General features: G+C 42.1%; 1 protein-coding gene across 1 annotated transcript in view; it reads left to right on the top strand.

Moving 5' to 3' along the window:
* The window catches only part of LOC103366992 (metallophosphoesterase MPPED2-like), a 38,744-nt gene that overhangs the window by 3,616 nt on the left and 13,661 nt on the right, over positions 1-21,467 (top strand). The gene's annotated exons all lie outside the window — the stretch shown is intronic.

Raw genomic sequence — 21,467 nt, 5'->3', positions numbered from 1 at the left:
AGCGTCGTGATGGTGACTCGCTTCCAAATAAGTTGAGGCCAGTTTAAGTTTTTAGAAACGCCAAACAGGCAATTATGTGAGAAAATGCAGCTCATGCCAGCGCTGCACGCTAATTACACAATCGCCATTGTTATTGACAGATTTGGCATTAAAGCAAACACAACTGTGCAGTTCCCACATCTTGAGATATAATTAAGTTGTTGAGGGTAAAATCACACCAAAGCTCCATAAAAACACATTTCTTCTGTTTTGCTTGTTGGAACAGATGCATGTAAATATCACGGATTGTTGGTTTGGGTTTAAAAAAAATAAAAAGATGAAGTTTGTGGTTTAAAAAAAAAAATCTTTCCTCTCGTCTGTCACTTCAGAGACCCTCAGACACTGTTGCTGATGATGTGTTTGTAATCGAGCAGAAATTAAAGGAGTTATCTTGTTGAATTTGACATTCACGGGCGTCAGATGGGCGGCGGTGCGAAGCCTTCGCTTGGGTTGCTCACCTTGGATCTTTGCACCGAGATGCTCAGATCTGGAGTTTGTTACGTGATGTGCGAGAGGCTGAGATAACGCAGACGTATAAACATCACAACTTCAGATAAATTGGAGCTGGAGGAAGATTGGGGCAGCGGTGCGAGATCTCTGCAGAGCTGGAAAGTTAACCAGCTGCACTGCTTCACTTTAGGGAGCAACAGCATCTGGCAAACAAGTAGTTTTTCTCTAAATATAATATTGTATCACCTCAGATGCTCAGGTCCCCCTTACGTGTAAACAGGATGATTTTTTATCGTGTAAACAGCTAAATGGGAGTCGTACCTTCCTCCAGGTTTTGTCGTTTTGGGATTTCGGCGCATCGAATGTGGAAAAAGACGACGACGTCACCCATCAGTTTGTGTTACGTCAGTGCCGTTTTAATGGCTGACAAAGACGGCGATAAATCAGGCCAAACGCTTCAATATGAATCAAGGTTAACACATGCCAGGCAGCGCAGGATCCACCAGAACAGGCGGGTTTGAAGTCTGAAGAGGCTGCCTCCATTTTTTTTTTTTTTCCATTTTCAACAAATAATAGAACATAGGAGAAATATTTTCTGGCTTTAAAACAAGACAGAATGACCTCTCCAAGGTTAGAAAATTCACAGTTTATTTTTGGATGTATTATTATTTTATGCTTCTTTGATTGACAGTTTTTTTGTTTCCCTAGAAAGTCTTGGTTCATCTCTGCCTCTTTTTTTTTTTTATTTGCACCAGTTGTCCATAAGAAAAGTTCAGTGAGAGAAGCCTTTAAATAAAACCTTTTTTTTTGGAAGGGAAATGGAGAAACAAGCGAATTGGGAAAAAGAATGAATCGGCCTGATGTTTTAAGAGGAAAATCCTGAAAACGTTTCTCAGAGTGGATCATCATCTGTCATCTGGAGACAGTTTAGTTTTATTCCAGACGGCATATAAGAGCAGATTGTTTGCCTTTAGGTTGTAGCAGTAAATTATTTAGCAAAAAACGACGTATTCAAAGACAGCAGCAGTAGTTTTGCGCTCTTCTGAAAAATAAAAGAGTGGAAAAGGTGCACAAATACAGTTAGATTTCCAGAAAGTCTGAACAAATAATCACAGTGTTTGTCTTTATAATCAGTGTAATCATTTTCTGCCCATATTGTGCCGTCCTGCTGCTTTTTCCATTTGCACCGTGGTCGTTTTAGGAGGTGAAGCCCCTGCAGAAGGGGATGTGTTGAAGCCGTGGGGCCTCTCAGCAGATATGTGTTTGGATAAATACATTAGGCTGTTTCCTGGCTTCCACAGAGCCTGCAGTGTTTTACCCTGTCATTCTTAAACTCAGACTGGGAACCCTGGGATCACACACACACACACTCGTATGAGCCCATCCCCCCGCTACGTTTAAGTGCTTATAGAATACGAGCTCTGTTCTAGCAAAGTAAAGGCTTGTTTAGATTTGGGAGATAATGATCCGACTTTGCTCGCGGTTCCTTCTCTCGCTGCATCCACAGGATTTGGACATAAATAAAGTTGTTGCTGCTCTGAAAGCAGGGGGGTGGAGGGGAAAAAAAAAAAAAAAGGCCAACAGGGTTGCCTGCTTTTTGAAATATAACCCCGACTCTGATGTTTTTTCACCCGGAATATTTAGATTGGTCCGAGGGAGCACAGCGGCGGCTCTTGTGCGGCCGTGGAAGGTGTATGAAAACACGCATGTGGAGCACGTACACACAGCCGTTGCAGTCAGACTGACAAACATGCAGGCACACGGTGGCAGTTACAAGCTTAATGCTCAGGAACGTGACCCCGGTGTCAAAGTGGGCTTTCTGCAGAGCTTCGGGACGCCTCTGTCTCTCGTCTGTAAAGTGAGCGACAGACTCGGTGCAGCCCTGTTTGTGTCTGGTTTATTTTTCTGCGCTGTCTGTGTGTTTTTTTTTTTTTCTATCCTCAGCCCCCTCGTCGTCCTCGTTGTCGTCGTCTTGTGAAATGAAATGCTCAGCAACTTGGAACATATGCTTCGAGTTGGGACGCTAATGGCTTTGAATCCAATTTGAGCAGGATCTGGGCAAGACTGCAGGAAGGCCCGACGCGCAGACAGACAGACAGACAAACAGACGGAGAGTCCAGACGAGAAAGAGTCTTTTAGAAAAACTTTTCAAAAACAATTTTAGGATTAAAGAGCCTCCAACACCTGCCTGCCGCTACCAAAATTACACTATTTATTACACTATTTATTCCACATGTCTTATTTAAAAAAAACTTAGAATAAAAACTAATAAATCTGTGCTCCTTTGTGTGAAACGATTCCTCACAGGAAGAAGTTTTGTGCCTCAGATGCCAACAGTCCTTTAGACGGCTTAGGCAGACATAGGATCGCCAAACTGACAATGAAATAGGAAATGTGCAAATAAAATGGAACAAAACAGACGCACGGGAAAGTTTATATTTACTGTTTTTTTAAAAAAGACCAAGGTATTAAAAATAAAAGAGTGAACTAGGAGCATTTTTAAGAACAAATACTGAACTTTTGCTGTCACAAAACAAAAGTGAATAGAAATATTTATATTTCTCAGAACCTAATATTGGAAAACAAGCAACCTTGCATCACCTCTCTGAACTCAAAATGTAGAAACATGAGGACTCAGCTTTCTATGACACGACCTTCTGTTGGGAAATGAACCAAATATAAACCAAACATCATCATATTTCATTTAAATCATTCTATTCTACATGTTTCATTAAAAGAAAAAAATGCCCCAAATTAAACCTTTTGCGCAGATTCTGCAAAAAACAAAAAACTTCTGCTCTCCTCGGTGCAACCAAAGAAGCCACGACTGACTGAGCTGTGAGCAGCAGACACGCCACGAAGCTTCAGTGACTTCTCGGCTGAACTGCAGGCTGTGTTGACACAGAGCAGAGACAAATGGAGAATCTAAATAGTGAAATGTTCACAGTGTGTGGAGTCACCATTTTTTCCAGTGCTGGTGTGGGTGTTTGCAAAAATGTTGTACATGTAAGCTTTTTATTGTCGTGAAGAAATGATCAAAGAAATTCAACTTTCTCCTCTTTTTTTTTCTTTATGATTCATGGCATTATAACTGTTGTACTTCATAGAAGACGTGTCTGAGCTCTCTCTCCGTCTAGCCATGTTTACTCTGTTTCCATAGAGGTGCAGGACTTTATGTTGCAGTGAAAAATGAGCCCTCAGTGAGGAAAAATGTGACAGGAGCCAAAAACGCTCAGAAACCGCTTCGAGTTTAGACGCTTAAAATGTCTCAGCTACTGGACCGTAGGGATCGGTTAGCGGCAAATCATCTCTACAGTTCCTCATAACATCTGATTTACTCAAGCTGTGCTCTTGAAAAAAATTCCAATTGAATTCTAGCAAATCATTATCTTCACGAGCAGTAACCCTGTTGATTGTTTTTTTTTTTTGTTGTTGTTCATTCTTTAAAAATGCCAAAACTGGGAAAAGTGCCCGTCACGGTTTTATTGCAGCCCAATATGACATCTTCTGTCTTTCAAACGGTCTAAAATCAAAGATATTTAGCTGATAGAGACGAGAGAAAAACAACAAATCCTCATTTTTGAGAAGCTGAGAAAAGCAGCCGCTGGGCCTTCTTGCGTGATAAATTTCGAGTTATCAAAATTTCCCCACATTTCATAATAAATCCAGTATTTTTTTAAAAGTCCAGATCTTGGTACAGACTTTTTTTTTTAAAGGCGTTTCGTCCGTCGAAGTGTGAAGGTGTGACAGACTGAAGCGGCAGCACGACGCGTCGCAGGGCGAGAAGCGATCCAAACCCTAAATAACACGGAGTTAATCAAGTGCAGCAGATTAGATTGTGCGAGGACGATGTTGTTTGCGGCTGATCTCGATCGCAGATGTGTTGGCATCTCTCAGTCGATGATTTAACTGCATTACGCCATTAACACCTTTGGGGTGTTAATTTATTTAATTCCCACAGGATGCGTGCAGGCCAGCAGCGGCAGCAGAACTGTGTCGGCGGAGGAAGCCGACTTCCCCGGTGCTGCCGGGTCGGAGACGGGAGACACGTTTCATGCATAATCTGATTTAACAGCGCCGTGCCGACCAGATATTCTGCTAATCTGTTCAAATCTTCAGTTGTGTTCCTGCAAACCGGCCGTGTATACGTGCGTCAAACGTGCACAAACGGGGAATTTTCATTTGCGACTCGGTCGGTAAACGCTGGTAAAGAATGTTAGTGATTATGGAGCGAGTTTCCCTGCATGGGTTCGGCATCGCTAAAAGAAGCACGCTGGGATTTTTAATGATGGGCTAATGGCGGTGCAGAAGAGAGAGGAACCTGGTTCACAAAGTTGTTGTCCATTCGTCGCTCAGAGTTTCTCTAAATGGCACCTAAATGGGACTCTGCTGAGTTAAGAGCCGTCAGAGCGCCGCGGAAACATTTGTCAATATGAACGCTGGTGTCTGCCTTTTCTGTTCGTTTGTGTTTTTTTTTTTACTTTCACAGTCTGCCCGCTTTCGCCACCAGCTTTGTTTTTGTGTTTCAGGTTTTAAAGCGCCGTGTTCAGTTCCAAGTTTTGTCAACAGGGTGTTGAAAAGCAGTAAATTGTCGCTCGTAAAACCTACAGCTCTCCTGTAGCCGGCACACTCGCTGTGAGATTTAAATTTGATGTTTCCATTAGAGCTGGGGATTTTTTAAAAAGTTTCAATAACAGCACTAAGACACTACATTAGTCCTTTGTCCAAATACATCCAGCAGATGTGTGCAGCTGGAAGCTCAGCCTTCTGCCAACGGATAATGTAGAAAAACACTCATGCAGGTGGATTTCCACACAAAGGATCTTCAGGTTGTCCTCGTTTATTAGTATTTTAACATGATTACAAATCTGATTTATGTCGTCTTTACCGTGTAAAGCCGAAACAGTTTCTGGGTGTTTGCTGAGATCAGATTTTTACTCACTGTGGGCTCATTTTTCACTGCAACATAAAGTCCTGCACCTCTGTGGAAACAGAACAACCAGGACTGGAAGTACAGAGAACTCAGAAACGTCTTGTGTGCAGTTGTAGAAAATTACAAACCAAAAACAGAGAAACAGTCGTTGGATTTTACAGAAATTGAGAACAAACAGTCAACATGTACAAGCTTTTGTCAGGTATCCACAGGTGTTACCAACACTGCAGAAAAAACCAAAAGGTGACTCTACATACCAGAGATGTTTGTCTGTGGATGTTTCCAATTTGTTTGCACAGCCTGCAGTTCATCCGAATGGTCCTTGAATTTTTATCACGTGACTGTTGGTTGCAGTTGAGTCGCTAATGGTTTGGAAGTTGCACCAAGTAGTGCAGAATTTTTTGTTTTTTGGAGAATCTGGTTCGAGCAAGTGCTTTACTTTTTAAAATTATATTTAATTTAGACATTTCCATGACAAATTGTGATTTCAAGTTTAGATTGGAACAAGTTTGCCAAAAAAAAAGGCATGACAGAGATGAGTAGTTCAAGGACTGTTGGAAATTTGTGCTACGGTTTGTGGTCAATGGTAGTGTTAATTTTGGAGATTTATTTTCCAAAACATGCCTTTTTAACCCTCTTGGCAGAGTTAGAGAACGGATGTAAAGCTACTGCACAAGAACTGTTTCTGAATGATGGGAAAAATGGTTTAAATCTGATATGTTACAAGCAAAAAAAAAAAAAAAAAGAAGTAATCCAACGTGATGGTGTCTGATCCTGTTTTACTCTGTAATCAGATAAGTAGGTCTAGTTTCTGTGTTCAACAAGGTGGTAGGACACAACTTACTCTGATTTAAGGTCATTAAAGAAGAACATGTTTTGCAAAACTGGCTAATAATTAAATTTTGATTCATGAACACGAGAAATACTTTGCAGGAGTCCGAATGGTGAGACGTACAGTAGATCTCCAAAAACAAATCTTGTAAATTGGAGGTTTGTTTTTTTAAGTTTCAGCATCAGCTCACCTCGTCGTGCGTCGTTGCTTTCATACTGTAGCAGCTTCAGCAGAAAGATGCAGCTCACGTCACATCTGTTTCTGTTTGTTTTCAGCAGTAGGCAGAACCTGTAGCGCTGCACACACCAGACGTACTGTGGTTGTTATTAACCGTTGACTCTCAGCCGCCGGTTAGAAATTAGCATTTTCTTTGGTCGTCCTCCATTTCAGCTGAAGAACTCGTGGAGGACGCAGGGTTAAAATATTTCCTTCCTCCCCCCCTTTTTTCCCCCCCACTATTATTCTATCCTTATTATTATTTACTTTGGAGGAAACATCATTCACTCAAGACACCTGAGCTCATTGCATTAATTTTAATGCTGGGAAATGGAAATTCTCTACCAGCCCCCACCTCCCCGCACGCTAAAAAAAAAAAAAAAATTCCACATTTAACAAACTCCTTCTTCTCCAGATGCCTTGTTAATTATTCCCGCCCTCTGAATAATTGAGGAGCTCGTAAGTATGAATCATTTAATGACGCCGCCGCCTGCATCCATACACGTGGATGTTCTGACACAAGCTGCCGAGGAAACGGCACCAGAAGGACGCAGCCTTCACACATTCATTTCCAACACCGTCCTGGTTTTTATTAATGAACTCCTTAAGGATTTTTTTTTTTTTTTTTTTTTATGTGCCATATTTCCTTTTCCTAGAAAATTGGAACAGAGCTGTAAGTGTGGTTGAGGAAATTGGTTTTGGAACAGTGAAGGGAACTGTCCCTGTTTCAGAGCTGATGCTGGTATAAATGTGCGCAGTGAAATTCAGCCCCCTTTTTTTTTTTTTTTCTTCAGTCGCCATAAAATGAGTTTGTGTATCGGAGGGAGGGAGGCAGCGGCTCGGCGTGCACAGTCACGTGACGGAGGAAGCCGGTCGAGGTGGCGGGAGGATAATTAAACAGGACGTTTCCATCTCTGTGGTGGTAATAGTGGCTTTTCTGCTCATGTGACTCCATTTGCACCATGAAATGGACTGTGTCTCCGTCCAGGAGAGGATCCTGCTCCTCTTGTCTGGTGTTGTGGGTAAACAAGTTGAACCTTGTTTACTCGAACCCTTCAGCCGCGGCAGCTGCTTTGAAGATGCTCAGATAATTGGCAATTTAATTGTGGAATAATGTGTGACTTGCACACATTATTGGAGCGTCAGTGTTTTCACACTCTTTAATAGAAACACAAACAAGAGAAAAGTTAATGTTTGTCCCTTTGTCGGGGTGAAGCAGCCGTTTGGGACAACAAGGCTCCGCTGTGTGTTTTCATTTCTTTATTCATCATCGCAGCTATAAATAAAACTTTACTTGTTGTTGTTTTGTAAAATCTAACTATTGAATTACGTCTCTGAGGCCAAAAGTGTGTTTTTTATTGTTTGTTAAAGTAGCAGCAGCTACAAACAATGACTGTAATTGTTGCAATGCTGTTATTTTATTGGTTTCTGGTGCAGCTACAACCTGAAGGTAAACTCCATCCGCTGTGTTCTTGCTTGTGGTCGTCTGGTTTAAAGCCAAAGTGTGTCCAGATGATGTTCAGCAGGATTTCGTTAAGTAACTTTTGTCAGAAATGTTTTCCCACACTTGGTTTGAGTGAAGTTTTTTTTCCCCTTTGCTGCGTCTCCACCTTTGTTTGGGTCACGTGGTTGTAATCGGTCAGTAGTAAAAGCAGCCTGGATCCAAATCCATGTTTCACTGCAATATAAAGTCCTGCACCTCTATGGAAACAGCGCAGTCATGGCTACTAATAGAGAGGACTCAGAAATGTGTTTTGTGCTGCATGACTCAGTTAAAATGTCATTACTCATAAAAGTAAGAAAAAAAAAAGTTGAATTTCTTTGATTATATATATTAAGCAAAAAAGACTGGAATCAACATGTACAACATTTTTCCAAGTGCCCACAGGTGTTCCCAACCCTGGAAAGCACTCTGCATACCACAGATACTTCACTTCTTACATGTTTAATGTAATGTATGTACATGCCTTCTGTCTGCTCGGTGTGGACACAACCTGCAGTTCAGCTGAAAAGTCGCTGAAGTTGTGTTATGTGTTTGCAGCTGAGTTGTTTAGTTTTCTACAGAATCTACAAACAGTTCATTTTTGGGCATTTTTTAAAGAAATAAGACGTAGAATAAAGTTAAATCAATGTCACGAGTTTAAGCTACTGTTTGGATCATTCTTCCTGCAGAACTGCATGTCACAGATGAGCAGTTCAAGGACTTTTGGAAAGCCTAAAAGTCTGATGACATCTTTTTGGGTTGAACAGTTTCTGAAAAATGGTGTAATTTTAGTAATTTTCTTAATAACAACATGCTTTTGAAAGCCGCCGGCAGGTTCTGATAGTTGAAGCCAAAGTGTGTCCAGATGACAGACGATCCGTTTTTAATGACGTAAAACATGTCGAGCAGGATTTTCTTCTGTAGTTTTTCCTCAGATCTCATTTCCGCGATTGCTTTATGTGGACTTCTCTTGTCGCTTCTCCATGTTTGTTCGGTGGTTGTAGTCGACACCAGACGACTAACTCGGCCGTTTTGTTTTAGGTGGGAGGCGTTGATGTCTTCCTGCTCCGAAATTGGTGACAAACGTGGAGGAGATGAAATAACTTCCCCGAAATAATAACTTTCTAAATCAATACATCACCTTGATCAACATAAGCAGCGTTAATGTGACTTACCTGCCGTCATTGTGTGGCCTGAAAATCACATTGTCGGAAAGCGCGGACCCCACTGCGAGCAAAATAACCCCCCTACCTCTTCCCCGTACACGAGCGCACCGTCGGCCTGAATAATAACGTGAACACGAAAGAGCAATTCACTCTGATTATGAGGCTATTGATGCGCCACAATAGGACTTTTCCCGGAACTGAAAACACCTCAGTGGCCTGGAAATCTGTAATTATGAATCAATGGCGCCTAAAAGAGTTTCCAATTAATAGCGCGGCCTCACCTTGTTCCGAACGGTTTGTGGAGGAGCAGCAGTCAGACTCGAGAACAAAGAAGCGGTCCCAGTTCGCGGCCTTTTGTTTCTGCCGGCCTGCCGCTGCTTGCCGGCAGGAGTGGAGGGGCTTTTGTAACAGGAGAACCCTTGATTAAGTTCCCTCTCCACCCCTGACCGGCTGCTGCAGCCCGGCGGGTCGGTGCTGCTGCTGCTGCTGCTGGTGGGGGTTAAGTGACAGTTGACATTGGACAGGTCTGCGTTTTTTTGAGATTGAAGTCCTTTTGATGTCTCTGAGATTTCTCTTGGCCCTTTGAGGCCCCCGGAGCCTGGCATCGACGGGCACAATCCCCCAGTGATGTAACTTCCCTCCTCCTCCGACATGAAAAAGAAAAAGCAAACCTGCAACTTCTCAACGTGACAACTCGTCCGTTTGTGCAGCTTAAAGCGTGTTTAGTTCGCCGTGACTCATTTCTGAAATCACTTTTATTTCTTACGGACAACGCGTGTTCTTTTTCTTTCGTCCACAAACTGATGAAACCGTCGCCGAAATAGGTCGTTTATTTTCTCATGTGAGCGATCGGGGGAGTCGGAGCGGTGTTAAAGGGATCGCTTCCATCTGCAAAATAGGAAAAAACATTTTCCATCTGAACCAGAATTTTGATTGAGCTCGATGGGGAGAAAGAAATCTGGTTCGATGTTTGTCTTTCTGTTTTAGCCGAAGCAGCAACACGTTCACGCTGAGTCACGTGACTCTTTACTTTTGAGAGCCGTATGATGCAGCGACCATTCTTCATTTCTAGTTTGCTGAATTTAAACCTGCCTGTAAATTTGACTTTAGAGAAGCTTCCTTTCATGCAAATCCTGTCTTTCATTCAACGTGTGCAGCTTCTGTTTAAACAAGCGGCAAAATTAAGATTTATGTGATGAATCTGACCAAACTAGGTGCTATACTTGAATGCAGTTTTTAGTACTTTGGGTTGAGGTTCTGTCCTGGCTGTGTGAAAACATCTCCTCTTAGTTTTTTCTGGATCAGATTGAGCCTTTTTAGGGGTCGACTGCGCTCAAAATTGGCCAGCGTACAGTCAAGGCAGCGAGTCTGTGCATCTTCCTGACTGATTTATACACAGAAATGTCTATTATACCTAAATAAACAAAGCACAAATCGATTTGGTTTTACTCTCATTTTCCTTTGGCGCTGGCTAAAACTACAATTCTGCCTCTTAAGTTTTAGTGCATCTTACCATACGCTTTGTGTATGAAAATCCGTCTAGCAGGAGCTGCACAGAGCCTCTGAATGCTCGGGTCAGGATGTTATAACCCTGCAGTGCCGTAGTGAAGAGCTTTCTCTGTGCAGGTGAACGCGGCTCCACCAGTTTATCCTCCCCGCAGTCTGCCGGCTGGTGTTTGGCCCCCGGGGGCCCCGTCGCCACCGTCTCCTCAGCCTTTTCTCCCATCAGCCCCGCAGCCAGGCAGACTGTCAGCAGCACAATTAAGGGCTGTGCCATAATGAAAGGGGCATTAGCAGAAGCAATTTATTTCCCAGCGCAGCGCCGGAAGGTTTCTCCAGCGCTGATATTCCAACGCGGGCTTTGTGTGCCGCGCTCGGCCATTATGGGAGGGATGAGGAGGACACACACTCGCCGAACAAATGGAGTAAAGAGGCAGCGGGGAGGGGAGAGATCAAGGCACAAGGCCGTTTTTCTTTTTCTTTTTCTTTTTTTTTTTAAACCGTTCTTCAAAATCAATTATAATTTGAATCTGTATTTTTTCACGGCGCACTCGTGTTGCTTTTTAATTCGACCACCTCCTCGTGGATTTTTCTGCATCATCATCCCTTCTGTCTCCTGTTGGGTTTTTCCTGTTTGCTTGTTCTCGTCTCCCACCTTTCGCCTCTTTCTCTGCTCTCGTCGTGCAGCCCGACACCAGCAGCTCCCCTCCTCCTCCTCCTCCTACGCCGCCTCCTCCTTTCTCCTCCGTTATTCCTGTGTTCATTTTGTTCCTCTGAAGTTTATTGAATTAGCGCAGACAGCTGAAACGCACCAGATAAGAGAGGCGCTCCTCTCAGAGAAATGGTATTGCACCGTGGATGAGTGAGCGGCGTGTTTGTGTGCATGTGTGTGTGACTCCATAAAGGGGGAGGGGAGCCGATGCAGAGGTTAGAGACGGAGGAAATGGGGAGCATTGTGTTTTGATGTTTCTCCTGAGCGGGCGATAAAGGCGGTATGAGCCCGGCCGAAGAACGGCAACTGTTTTGTCTGCGGTTCGCCTGTGATTAGGGTTTTTCCACACAAGCATCACATATTCTCTGTTTTTTGTGAAGCTAGAAGAGGCGGAGAGGTAAAAATGTACATTCATCAGCTGCTGTGATTTCAGTTCTGGTCATCCGAGATGTGTTTTGTCATCAGCAAGAAAAATGAAACTAAACTTTTGCATCTGATTGGCTGCGTTTTCGTGTAAGACGTTGGCAATTTGCAACAGAAATCCCAGTTTGAAGCAATGCAAACACAAAAGCTGCAGGATTTAGGATCTGTGTCGCAGCGTTTCTGTCCCAAAGTTTAACCTGTCATGACTCTGATGATGTCTTATGTGGTAACACTCGACCACGTCTTTTAAATCTATCCTTTAGCTGAAGCTTTACCAAAAAATTAAAAAAAATACTGCTCAGAAAATCACCTTCTCTAGACTGTTCAGCCTTACTTTTAACATTTTATATCACAATCCAAACATTATTTCCTGCTACAGATCATTTCTTTTCACCACCAGTTCCTCGATCGTGTCAGAAATAGTGAAAAATACCCATTTAATAACAAAAAAATGATAAAAATCTACATTTAAGAAGGTGAAATGTTAATTTTTTACCAAATAAACAGCATCTTAAATATGATAGTTGTTGCTCAACAAATTGATTTATTGAGAAATAATTTCAAGCATCAAAAATACTTTCACCAGAGGCCAACTTATGATTTCCAGACACAGATTCTTTTACATGTTTTCCTCCTTCTAGATGTGGTTCTGCTCCACAAACCCCTCGTCCTGTTTTATGCAGAAGTATGTCCTGGAAAGTCTGTTGATTTTAATTTTTCATGACAACATCCAGTGAAACGGTGACTTCGCTGTATATTTAGAATCAGTTTAACCAAACGGGACGCTGACCAGCGCTACAGAATTAACTAAAGTTGAGCGATTAATCGAAATACTACCGAAAATCGCAATAATCAAATTGCAGGAGGCGTAACAAAACACCATTTTAAATGGGACACTACAGAGATGCCTTGGTCTCTGCATTATGTTCTCCAGACATGCAGGAAACATGCTTGTTTGGTTCAGACCGCAGCGAAATCACATCATCATTTTTCTATTAATTTCAGTGGAAAATAAATGCAAAAAAAAAAAAAAACGATCGTTCCCACTAAAATTGGAACCCAAACCACGATATCTGCTAAAAGAATTGCAATTTTTTCTTTGCATCGCTGTTCAGCCCTGAGGTGAATCCTGCTGCATGTGCCGCACAAAAGTCGCTGCCGGTTAGATTCAGGTTGACCGGAGCTTTGTGTCGGCGCTGACCAGTGAACCAGCGAGTGTCGGGAGTCGTGATCCTGTTTATCATGTATGGACCGGCAGGCTTTAGTTGATTAGCAGTCTGTTTCCACATTTCCCCTTTGACCCTGGAGGTTTTAGGTGGCCCTCATTGATTAGCAGGACGACTCCATTAACAATGAAGGAACAAGGGAGGGAGGAGGAGGAGGCGCTCGAGGTTAATCCTCCAGCAGCAGCAGGTGGCGGCAGGTATAAAACGGACAGGACTGTGATTGACGCGAGTTTCTGTGTGAGACAAGCGGCCGGTTAACAGGTCGTTGATCTTATTATTAACCACAGAACCAAAGCCGGTGTCGCCGTTGTTGTCCAGCTTGTGCATGTTTGAGGTGTTTGTCTTTAGTCCACATTAGTGCCGCACATGTTATTGTTTCAGCAATGTTAGTTTTTAGGTGTTTGATTAGAAAAAATGAAAACTTGTTCCTCTGATTTAAGGGCTCTTGGAGGCTGTTTTTAAAAACTTTACAGAGTTTGTTGACATTCAGGCTCCACAAGGAACCTGAGAGAAACGCTGAAAAGGAAAGACGTGGTTGCTGTACGGAAATATCACCGCTACAGAAACGAGGATGCTGAGCAAAAAATAAGCGCTCTGTCTTGCAGTCGATGGCACCACGAGAGGCAACGTGACGAATTTGTTTGACCATTTAAATCAGCTTCGGTGTGACAAGTGCAAAACCAGATTTGAATGCCATCCAGAGGAAAAGCACTGTTGCATCGCATGAGGAAGGTTTTTTTTTTTAAACATTTATTTTTGATGCAGAAGCACCTTCCTATGAAATCATTCCAGACTGATTCCTACAAACCAGCTGTTTTCTTCTGTATCACAATATTTATTTATGTCAGCGTTTTCCCCAATATCGTGCAGTTCTCGTCCACATGCCTTTGAATACCTGTTACATTGGATGTATATGTATTAAATAGCACTTGAGCAGCATAATGGAGTGCCAGGGTGACATTTTTCTCTTTTGTTTTTTCTCTCTCGTATAACAAAAGCATTGTGTTGGTAGTTCAGTCTCATTCAGCCAAATGAGTAACATGAGAATTAAACAATTAAGAGCAGAGTGAATACATCTAAAGATAACTGTGAACATGAAGGAGTCCCATCTGAAGTACGTGGGGTCATGTTTTCACTAAGTTGTTGCAGTTTGTAGTCATAATTCTACCCGTACAGAAACATGAAGAAGCTGTTGTTGTTTTTTTTGTCCCTGTTGGGAAATCAGCCTAATTTTATTTTAAATCCTTCCTAAAATCACCTGAAGTTTACTCGAAAGCTTCAAAGCATTCTTCTTGTAAAAGCATATTGACAAAAAAAAAAAAAGTTACAAGGCTGGCCTCAGCGCCCCCCAAACACACATTTAAAATTTTACAAGCTTAAGCAAAAAGAGCTCAGTGAGTTCATGTCGATGGCTGAGAAGAAGCGTCACACCCTCCTGACAGACGTGGCTTGTATTCCAGCGGCCGCTCGGTTGTCTCTTCACGCCGTTTCTTTGCTAAAACGATGGATTTCGCAGTTAAAATAAACGATTTGCGTGTTTTAGACGCGTACGTCGAGTTTTCTCCCGTCGTGATGGATCGCGGGGTTTAATAAGAACCCTTCAGCCGGACAGTTTTCTGGCCGTGCAGCAAAGAGTCGCGGTCTGTTTTGGACGACGTGAAGACTTTGGGAGGTTTTCAGAAAAGCAAAAAAGAAAAACAACAACTCAGAAGCATTGCAATCAATCATAATGATTATGTGGCATCCTTAAAGAGCTCGACGAGTCTCGGGGCGACGGAGACGGCGACCTTCTTATCTGCCGCCGGTTAAGTGTCGCGTTTGAAGGAGTGAAGCTCGCGCTGATCTCTGACCCCGTTTGCTTGTGTGTTTTTCCAAAAGGCCACGGAGCCAAGTGTGCTCAGTCAAATGAAATATCCTCCTCCAGACATCAGGGAGCACTCCTTCTCCCCTCCGTCTGTCTCTCCCACACTGATTTTCTTTCGCTTCTTTTTCTCCGGCGCTCTCCTCAACATGACACTTGTAACCAATAACAGCGTTTGGGTTCCGTCCAGTTTTCCACCATTTGTCCGTGTTTCGCATTTACTTTGTTTAGTTTTCCAGACTGCGAGCTTTTCTTTTTTTTTTTTAGGGCAAAGCACCTCAAGCTTGTCACTTTTATTTTAATGCCGATGTTATAAATGTGCTGTTTGTACGATTTACTGGTGGCACGGTGTTTTTATGAGTTTACCGCAGCCTCTAATGTTAATATTCATGGCTTGGTGTTGCTGAATTTGCGTAGAAACGTTTGAATCTGATGCGTTTTGTGAACTTTAGCAAAGCTTCTTGACATTTTTTTTTACATTTTTATTTAAAAAGCACAATAAGCAAAGTAGAAAAGAACAAATTGGCTTCAAGTTTTTTTTAGGTAGGTGATCATTTTACTTCCAAAACTAGAAACATTTACTGCAATTTGTGAATTTTTAAGTACGAACTAGAACCCAACCGATATATTGGCTGGCTGATATTAAAACCTGAAATTGGCCTGTCATGGATCTATTACTGTAAACATTTGTTGTTGGAGTTAAAACCCAATGGGTTCACCAGGACTCAAGCACCACGGCTATATGCATATTATCATTTCTATTGCTATAGTGTGTTGACACGCTCTTCTTTTCTAGTTAATATCAGCACGCTTTTGCGCCTTATTTTTTCTACGAGCACGATTTGCTTGTTACTTTACACATATGGTACCTTATGTTTCATAAGTGTGCAATATATGAGCTACTGGGTACCTTGAATTTCTCCAGTTGGATTAATAAAGTATCTATCTATGTTAAAACTTTATATTTTTAGAAAATAATACAGAAAAAGTTGGGAAATTTAGAAATGGTGCCATTACATAGTTTGTCCAGTTGGGCAGCTCTTACTCCATAGTTGTAGCTCTCAGCAGTGTCTGCAGCACATGTAGCAGAGTACGCAGCTGAGCAGACGGTGGTGCGGTCAAGCTGTGTCTTTATAATCAGTTGTTATGACTTTTGAAGACTATATGAAAAGATCTCAAAGCAATAAAGTGCTTTTTTTTAATCCAGTAAGGGAAATATCAGTGTTGCAGCAGCAATTTACACTGAAAACACACCTAAAAAGGCTAATTTGAACATGTACACTCGATTAAAAAATGCTAAATTAAATAGAATTGGGCGGAAAAATGATGTAGAATAAAGTTTGGTAGAACTCTCATCGTGCAATTCCATGTTGAATGTGAAAACTATAGTTGAATGTGCACAGAACAGAGTCCTTGTACAGCTTTATTGCAGTGAGCAGCCTTTAGTTCAGCACAGTGGAAGAAACCTCCAGCTGAAAACGCTCCTCTGTATGACATCTATGTATATCGGAATTTCTCACTCCCTAAAATCAGTGTTATTAATAACACAACAAGAGCACGACGGTGAGAGTGAAACCAGGACCGTCTGGCCGGTATCGGCTCAAGAAACTCGATGATCAAAGTGAGCGCGAGTGTCGGTCGGAGTGCTACAGTTTAGTTTCATAAAGAGGAATAAACGTGATTATAAATCACGGGTCGGAGCAACAATCTCTGGGCTAATTTTTGCTGCCGTGCTGCAGCCGTAGGTGAGGACAAGTTAATGCCCTGAGGTTTTCCCCCTGCTGAAGGATCACAGACATTTCTTCATCCAGCAGATATTTCTGCAGCCACAGACTTCGGTTTTGTGTCAGCTCCAATGTCATGGCGGATTTCAGAGTGTGCTCCTGCCCTCCCCGAGCGCATTAGCATTTCTGCTCTCCCCCACTCTTTTTTTTCCCGGCGCAGTCTTCCCTCTGATGTCACGCCGAAGCTCAGACATGTTAACACGAACCTTCATGCTAACGCAGTTCAGTCTGTCACTGGAGAATATTCTTTTACCTGCTGCTGGAGCTCAGGAAGACTTTTTCATTTTCGCTGTCTCCGTTTACAATAGATCAGAGGCCTCTGCTGCACCGCTGAACTCCTGAACTCCTGTATACATTACTAATGAACCTCTGGATTGTTATACAGTCATATGTTAACAGGAAAGACAGGGGGTCTCTCTCTCTCTTTTCCTTTCTGTGTGTGTGTGTGAGTGTGTGTGTGTGAGTGTGTGTGAGACAGAGAGAGAGAGCAATGCATTACTATCATGAAGGTTTCTTGGCCTGGGCCTGCTCTAATTGATAGGGGCTGCTGGTATTTACTTACATTCTCCGGGTGGATTAAATCTCAAAGGAAAGGGGAGGAGATGGAGGTTGTTTTTCCCTTGGCTTTGTTTTAATATGCATGCTTGTGTGTGTGTATAAATATAGGAGCGTGTTTGTGTCTGTTTTTGTCGTCCCATGTGGTTCTGCGTTCGTCCTTTCTCCATGACGAGAACTGTCGAATCCTGTAAAGCTGCATGACGTCCAGGCACCGCACAGCACCAAATCTAATCAGCGGCTACACTGCAATGTACGCGCTGCTCCGGTGGCTTAGGTTAATGTGTGCGTGTTTGTGTGCATACGGCAGCGCGGAGACTCGTTTACTGCACACAGTCAATAGTAAATATCATTATCTCTGTGGCTAGTTTTTCATTTCGCTCGCTGTGTTTAATATGTAGCCCCGGCCCGCTCGGATAGCCGAGATGCTCGCTCGGCTCCTGTGTATCAGAGCAGAGCTGAGATCTCCCAGCTGAGGCTGTGGAAGAAGTATATAAAAGGGAATGGACCAGCGACTTCCAAACACTGACTGACTGCAAGCGAGGAAATGCGAGCCACAGACAGCAGACTGGTTTCTTTCTTCAGCTGCAGACTGAAGTTGCAGACGTGAAGCTACAAGCGGCCGTTTGCAGACTATCAGCTCTCGGCCGCCGTCGCCGCCGACACACTGAGATGATGAATCCTGTCTGCCCCTCAAACCTCCGTCTGATCAGAGGCTGATGACGAGTGTTCATTAAAAATTACAGAAAAACAATCAGAACCACAATTTCAGCTTTCTTGTCTCAATGAAAACAGCTTTTACATTATTTGTTGCTCTCAGAGTTTCATCACTGTTTCGTGTAAATGAGCGTAAAGTGTGTTTGAAAAACAAAACACAGTTTTTTGGTCGGAGCGTGTTGCTTCAGGTGTTGGTAAAACTTTGAACTAGTTGCAGATCGTAGACTTTATTTGGAAAATGGACGTAGCCACCATAATGCGGAGTAATGTTTAGAGGCTTTTAACGTTTGAATCTTGAGGAGAACTTGAGGATCCTACTCCTGCCAAAACAGTAGCAATTGGTATTCCCGCCCTAAAGCGTGCTCTGCTTCATCACCTGTTTTACTCTATTTGGAAACATAATTTACAAAATGAACACCTTGCTGTATTGAAGAAGACTTAAAGGTTGGGATGGAGACTATAAACTCAATCTGGAAACATTTGCTAAATTAGCAAATCAGTTGAGAAGCAGAGTCGTTTTTTTGTAGACTTCTGTACAACTGGACTCGGTTTTTGCAATCAGAGAAGTTGCCCCCTGTTGGCCGGTAGAAAGAATGCAGGTTTAATGCACTTTGAGGCTACGTTAACTTCTTTTACACAGCCTGTGTTTGACATCGATTCATTTTCATTTTTTGACCTTGGTTTTTCCATTTCAGGGGGTTTAGGTGCCAGTGGATTTTTCTCACATTGTTTGTTTTAAACCATATTTGCTGAAATGAAGCAACACTTATCACACTCTTGGTCTAAAATCTGTCCTATGTTGGATTAGTTTAATGTGAGTTTGGTATCTTTGTGTAAAGTCAACTAACTTCGCTGGCTAGCACAATGCAGTACATGAATATCTGTGTAGCTTGGTTAGCATTTGTTTTGGTGTCAGACAAACTACATTGGTAGAGTTACTAAAATTACTCCCTAACAAAAGCATTTATTTTTGGTTTGAACTCACCTTATCAATGATTTGCACTTTGCTTATTCGATTCAGTGATTGTTTTTAACCATTCAGAGTTGATGGTACAAAGAAAAATCCAATCAGCTGTTTGATTAACTTGGCAACAAGGACAATTTGACGTCACACGGCAACCATCAAAACGTTAGTCCAAGCATTGGTTATCGATGGGCAGGTCATTTCTTTTGCCAGCTTACTTTTTTTTCTTTGAGATCAAGCTCCTACTACGTTTTGTTCTCCAAAATCTGATGTCTTAAAATTCAGACATTCACACCTGGTTGTTTTGTCTAGAAACAGTTTCTCAGTTAAATTTCCAATAAATCTGCTCTAAATCTTATTTATGCTAAATGAAAATCCAAACGAACATAACTTTTTTTGAACTTTTGAGCACATTTCATCACCAAAACCCCAAATAAAGTAGATACGTTTTAGCAGAGTGGTGCACATCCCTCCAGTTTATGAAGCTGTAGAAAGTAAGACAGGCTGCTCTGGAGGCTCGTAGTGAACCAGCACCTCACTGAGACACCTTATGTTGGGTTTTGTCACCTTTTCGTACACTATGATGGCAGATTTTATCCAAATAATCCACCCTACGAGAGCGGACAGACCGCAGACAGCGACTCCAGATGGTTGCTGGACTTCAGACAGACAACAGACTGCACATGTTGCTCACGCAGCACAAATGTTTGCTGCAGACGGCGGACAGCTTGTCCAGCATTGTCTTAACATTAACACAATCTTGCAGATGACATTTCAAGTAAACAAACAACAGACTCCTGGCTTTCTGTGTCTAACATTTTGCTCAACATGCCACCGAAAATGGGAAAATTGCCTCCAAAATGGGAACCCTCAAATGCGACGTCGCCACCCCAAATAAGATTTTCTTTTGTGCACAAGTGCCCATTTTCTCTATCGCAGTTAGTGACGTCTTCTCCGGGCTGAAACCTTTTGATTTCATCTGCCTCTGCGCTCGTTTCCGTGCCACGCTTGTGCACGCATGCGAGTTAAACCGCCTGTGTGTTGGTGCGTGCTCGTCAGGTTGGAGATTGCAGGGTTGATTATGTGTCTGATGTTGTTGACAGAGTGACATCCCTTCTAATGAAATAATAGTCTAGTGGCAGAGTGCTGGAGGATTGCACATTGTAGACTTCAATTACAGACAAGATGATTTTTTTTCTCTCTCCTCTTTCCTTTCAGTCAGAAAAAAAAAAAAAAAAGTACAGGTTTTTCTTCCATTTTCTCAGACGCGCTTACAACAAACAAAAAGGCGGCGAATAAAGGACTTTTTCCCAGCCAGACTTGGGTCTAAGTGTTTTTTCTTTAGATAATGGATAGAGAGGACATGGCATGCCTTAATTCACCGTCTCTTTAGTCAATCTGATGCCACAAAACAGCCATTGCCCTCCTTGTGAGCACAAATCATCAAATCAGCCGAAGCACTGGTTGTTTTCCAGCCCAAACTGCACACTTCCCTCTTGTTGTAATGCCTCCTCTTTTCTTTGAGATGCATTTTGCTCTGCTACATGCATTATTCCGCGGACCGTGTAATTTATTTTCCACAACAAATGATCTTTTTAAGGTTCCAGTTTTCTGCTTTCCTCGTGTGAAATTAGCATACATTTCCTAAAAACATGCGTCCGTGTTGAGAGAGCTTTTTAAAGCATAACAAAGAGTAAAAAAAAAAAAAGAAAAAAGGGCAGATTCTTTGATTTGCAGCTCCTTTTTTTTCTTTTTTTTGGGTCTTCTAAATTATAAAATGACTAAATAACACCAAGGGCAGACATCAGAAAACGAGCGGAAAGTTTAACTGCTCGCGAAATTGTTTGGATTCAAATGCGCTTACGGTGCGACGCGACAGGTCAGAAATCACTTTCTTTGAGTTTCTATACCTTCCGAGCTGATGGCATGAAGCCGTGAGAGTTATGAGGAAGTCACAGCTCGGTGGTGGTACGTTCTGTACAGGCGGTAAAGTGCCTTCAAACTACCTCAAAGATTGAAAAAAGGTCACAAACTGTCTCGACAACTTCTGGAAAGAAGAAATGAAAGTCGCAACGCACACAGTGAATTCTGAGCGATCAGCCGTTTGAATTTATCAGATCACAAATTTGTGTTTGAGCTGAATTCTAAATTCTCTGATTACAGCGTCTTAAATGTCAATATTTTCTGGTTTCTTTCCTCCTCAGTGACAGTAAACTGAACGTCTTTGGGTTGTGCACAGAACAAGAACATTACCTTAAACTTTAGGAAACACTGATCGACATTTTCATAAAAGACTAATCAGGTTTTTGAGAAAATAATCAAACAATTAATAAATTAAAAAAAAAAAAAAACAAACCCTGTTAGTTTAAGCCCTAAAGGGAAAATTCATGCATTATGAATTTTGTGTATATTTCAATAGTACAATTTGTCTGTATCTACATGTGCACTATCAGTGTTTTTCTGCTGTGCATTAATGTCATTTTCCCCATTTTTAGAGAACTCAGTAATCAACGGCACTCACCAGTATTTCTTGTTTGTCTTTCCTTATGATGTCACTACATTTTGCACCGTTTCCTTTGCTGCTTTGATCTTCATCCAACCAATCA

Source organism: Stegastes partitus, unplaced genomic scaffold (genome assembly GCF_000690725.1).
Source record: "Stegastes partitus isolate 25-593 unplaced genomic scaffold, Stegastes_partitus-1.0.2 Scaffold1003, whole genome shotgun sequence".
NCBI classification, from domain to species: domain Eukaryota; kingdom Metazoa; phylum Chordata; class Actinopteri; family Pomacentridae; genus Stegastes; species Stegastes partitus.
Note: the sequence above shows the minus strand (reverse complement) of the source record. Positions and strands in the feature narration are given on the sequence as shown.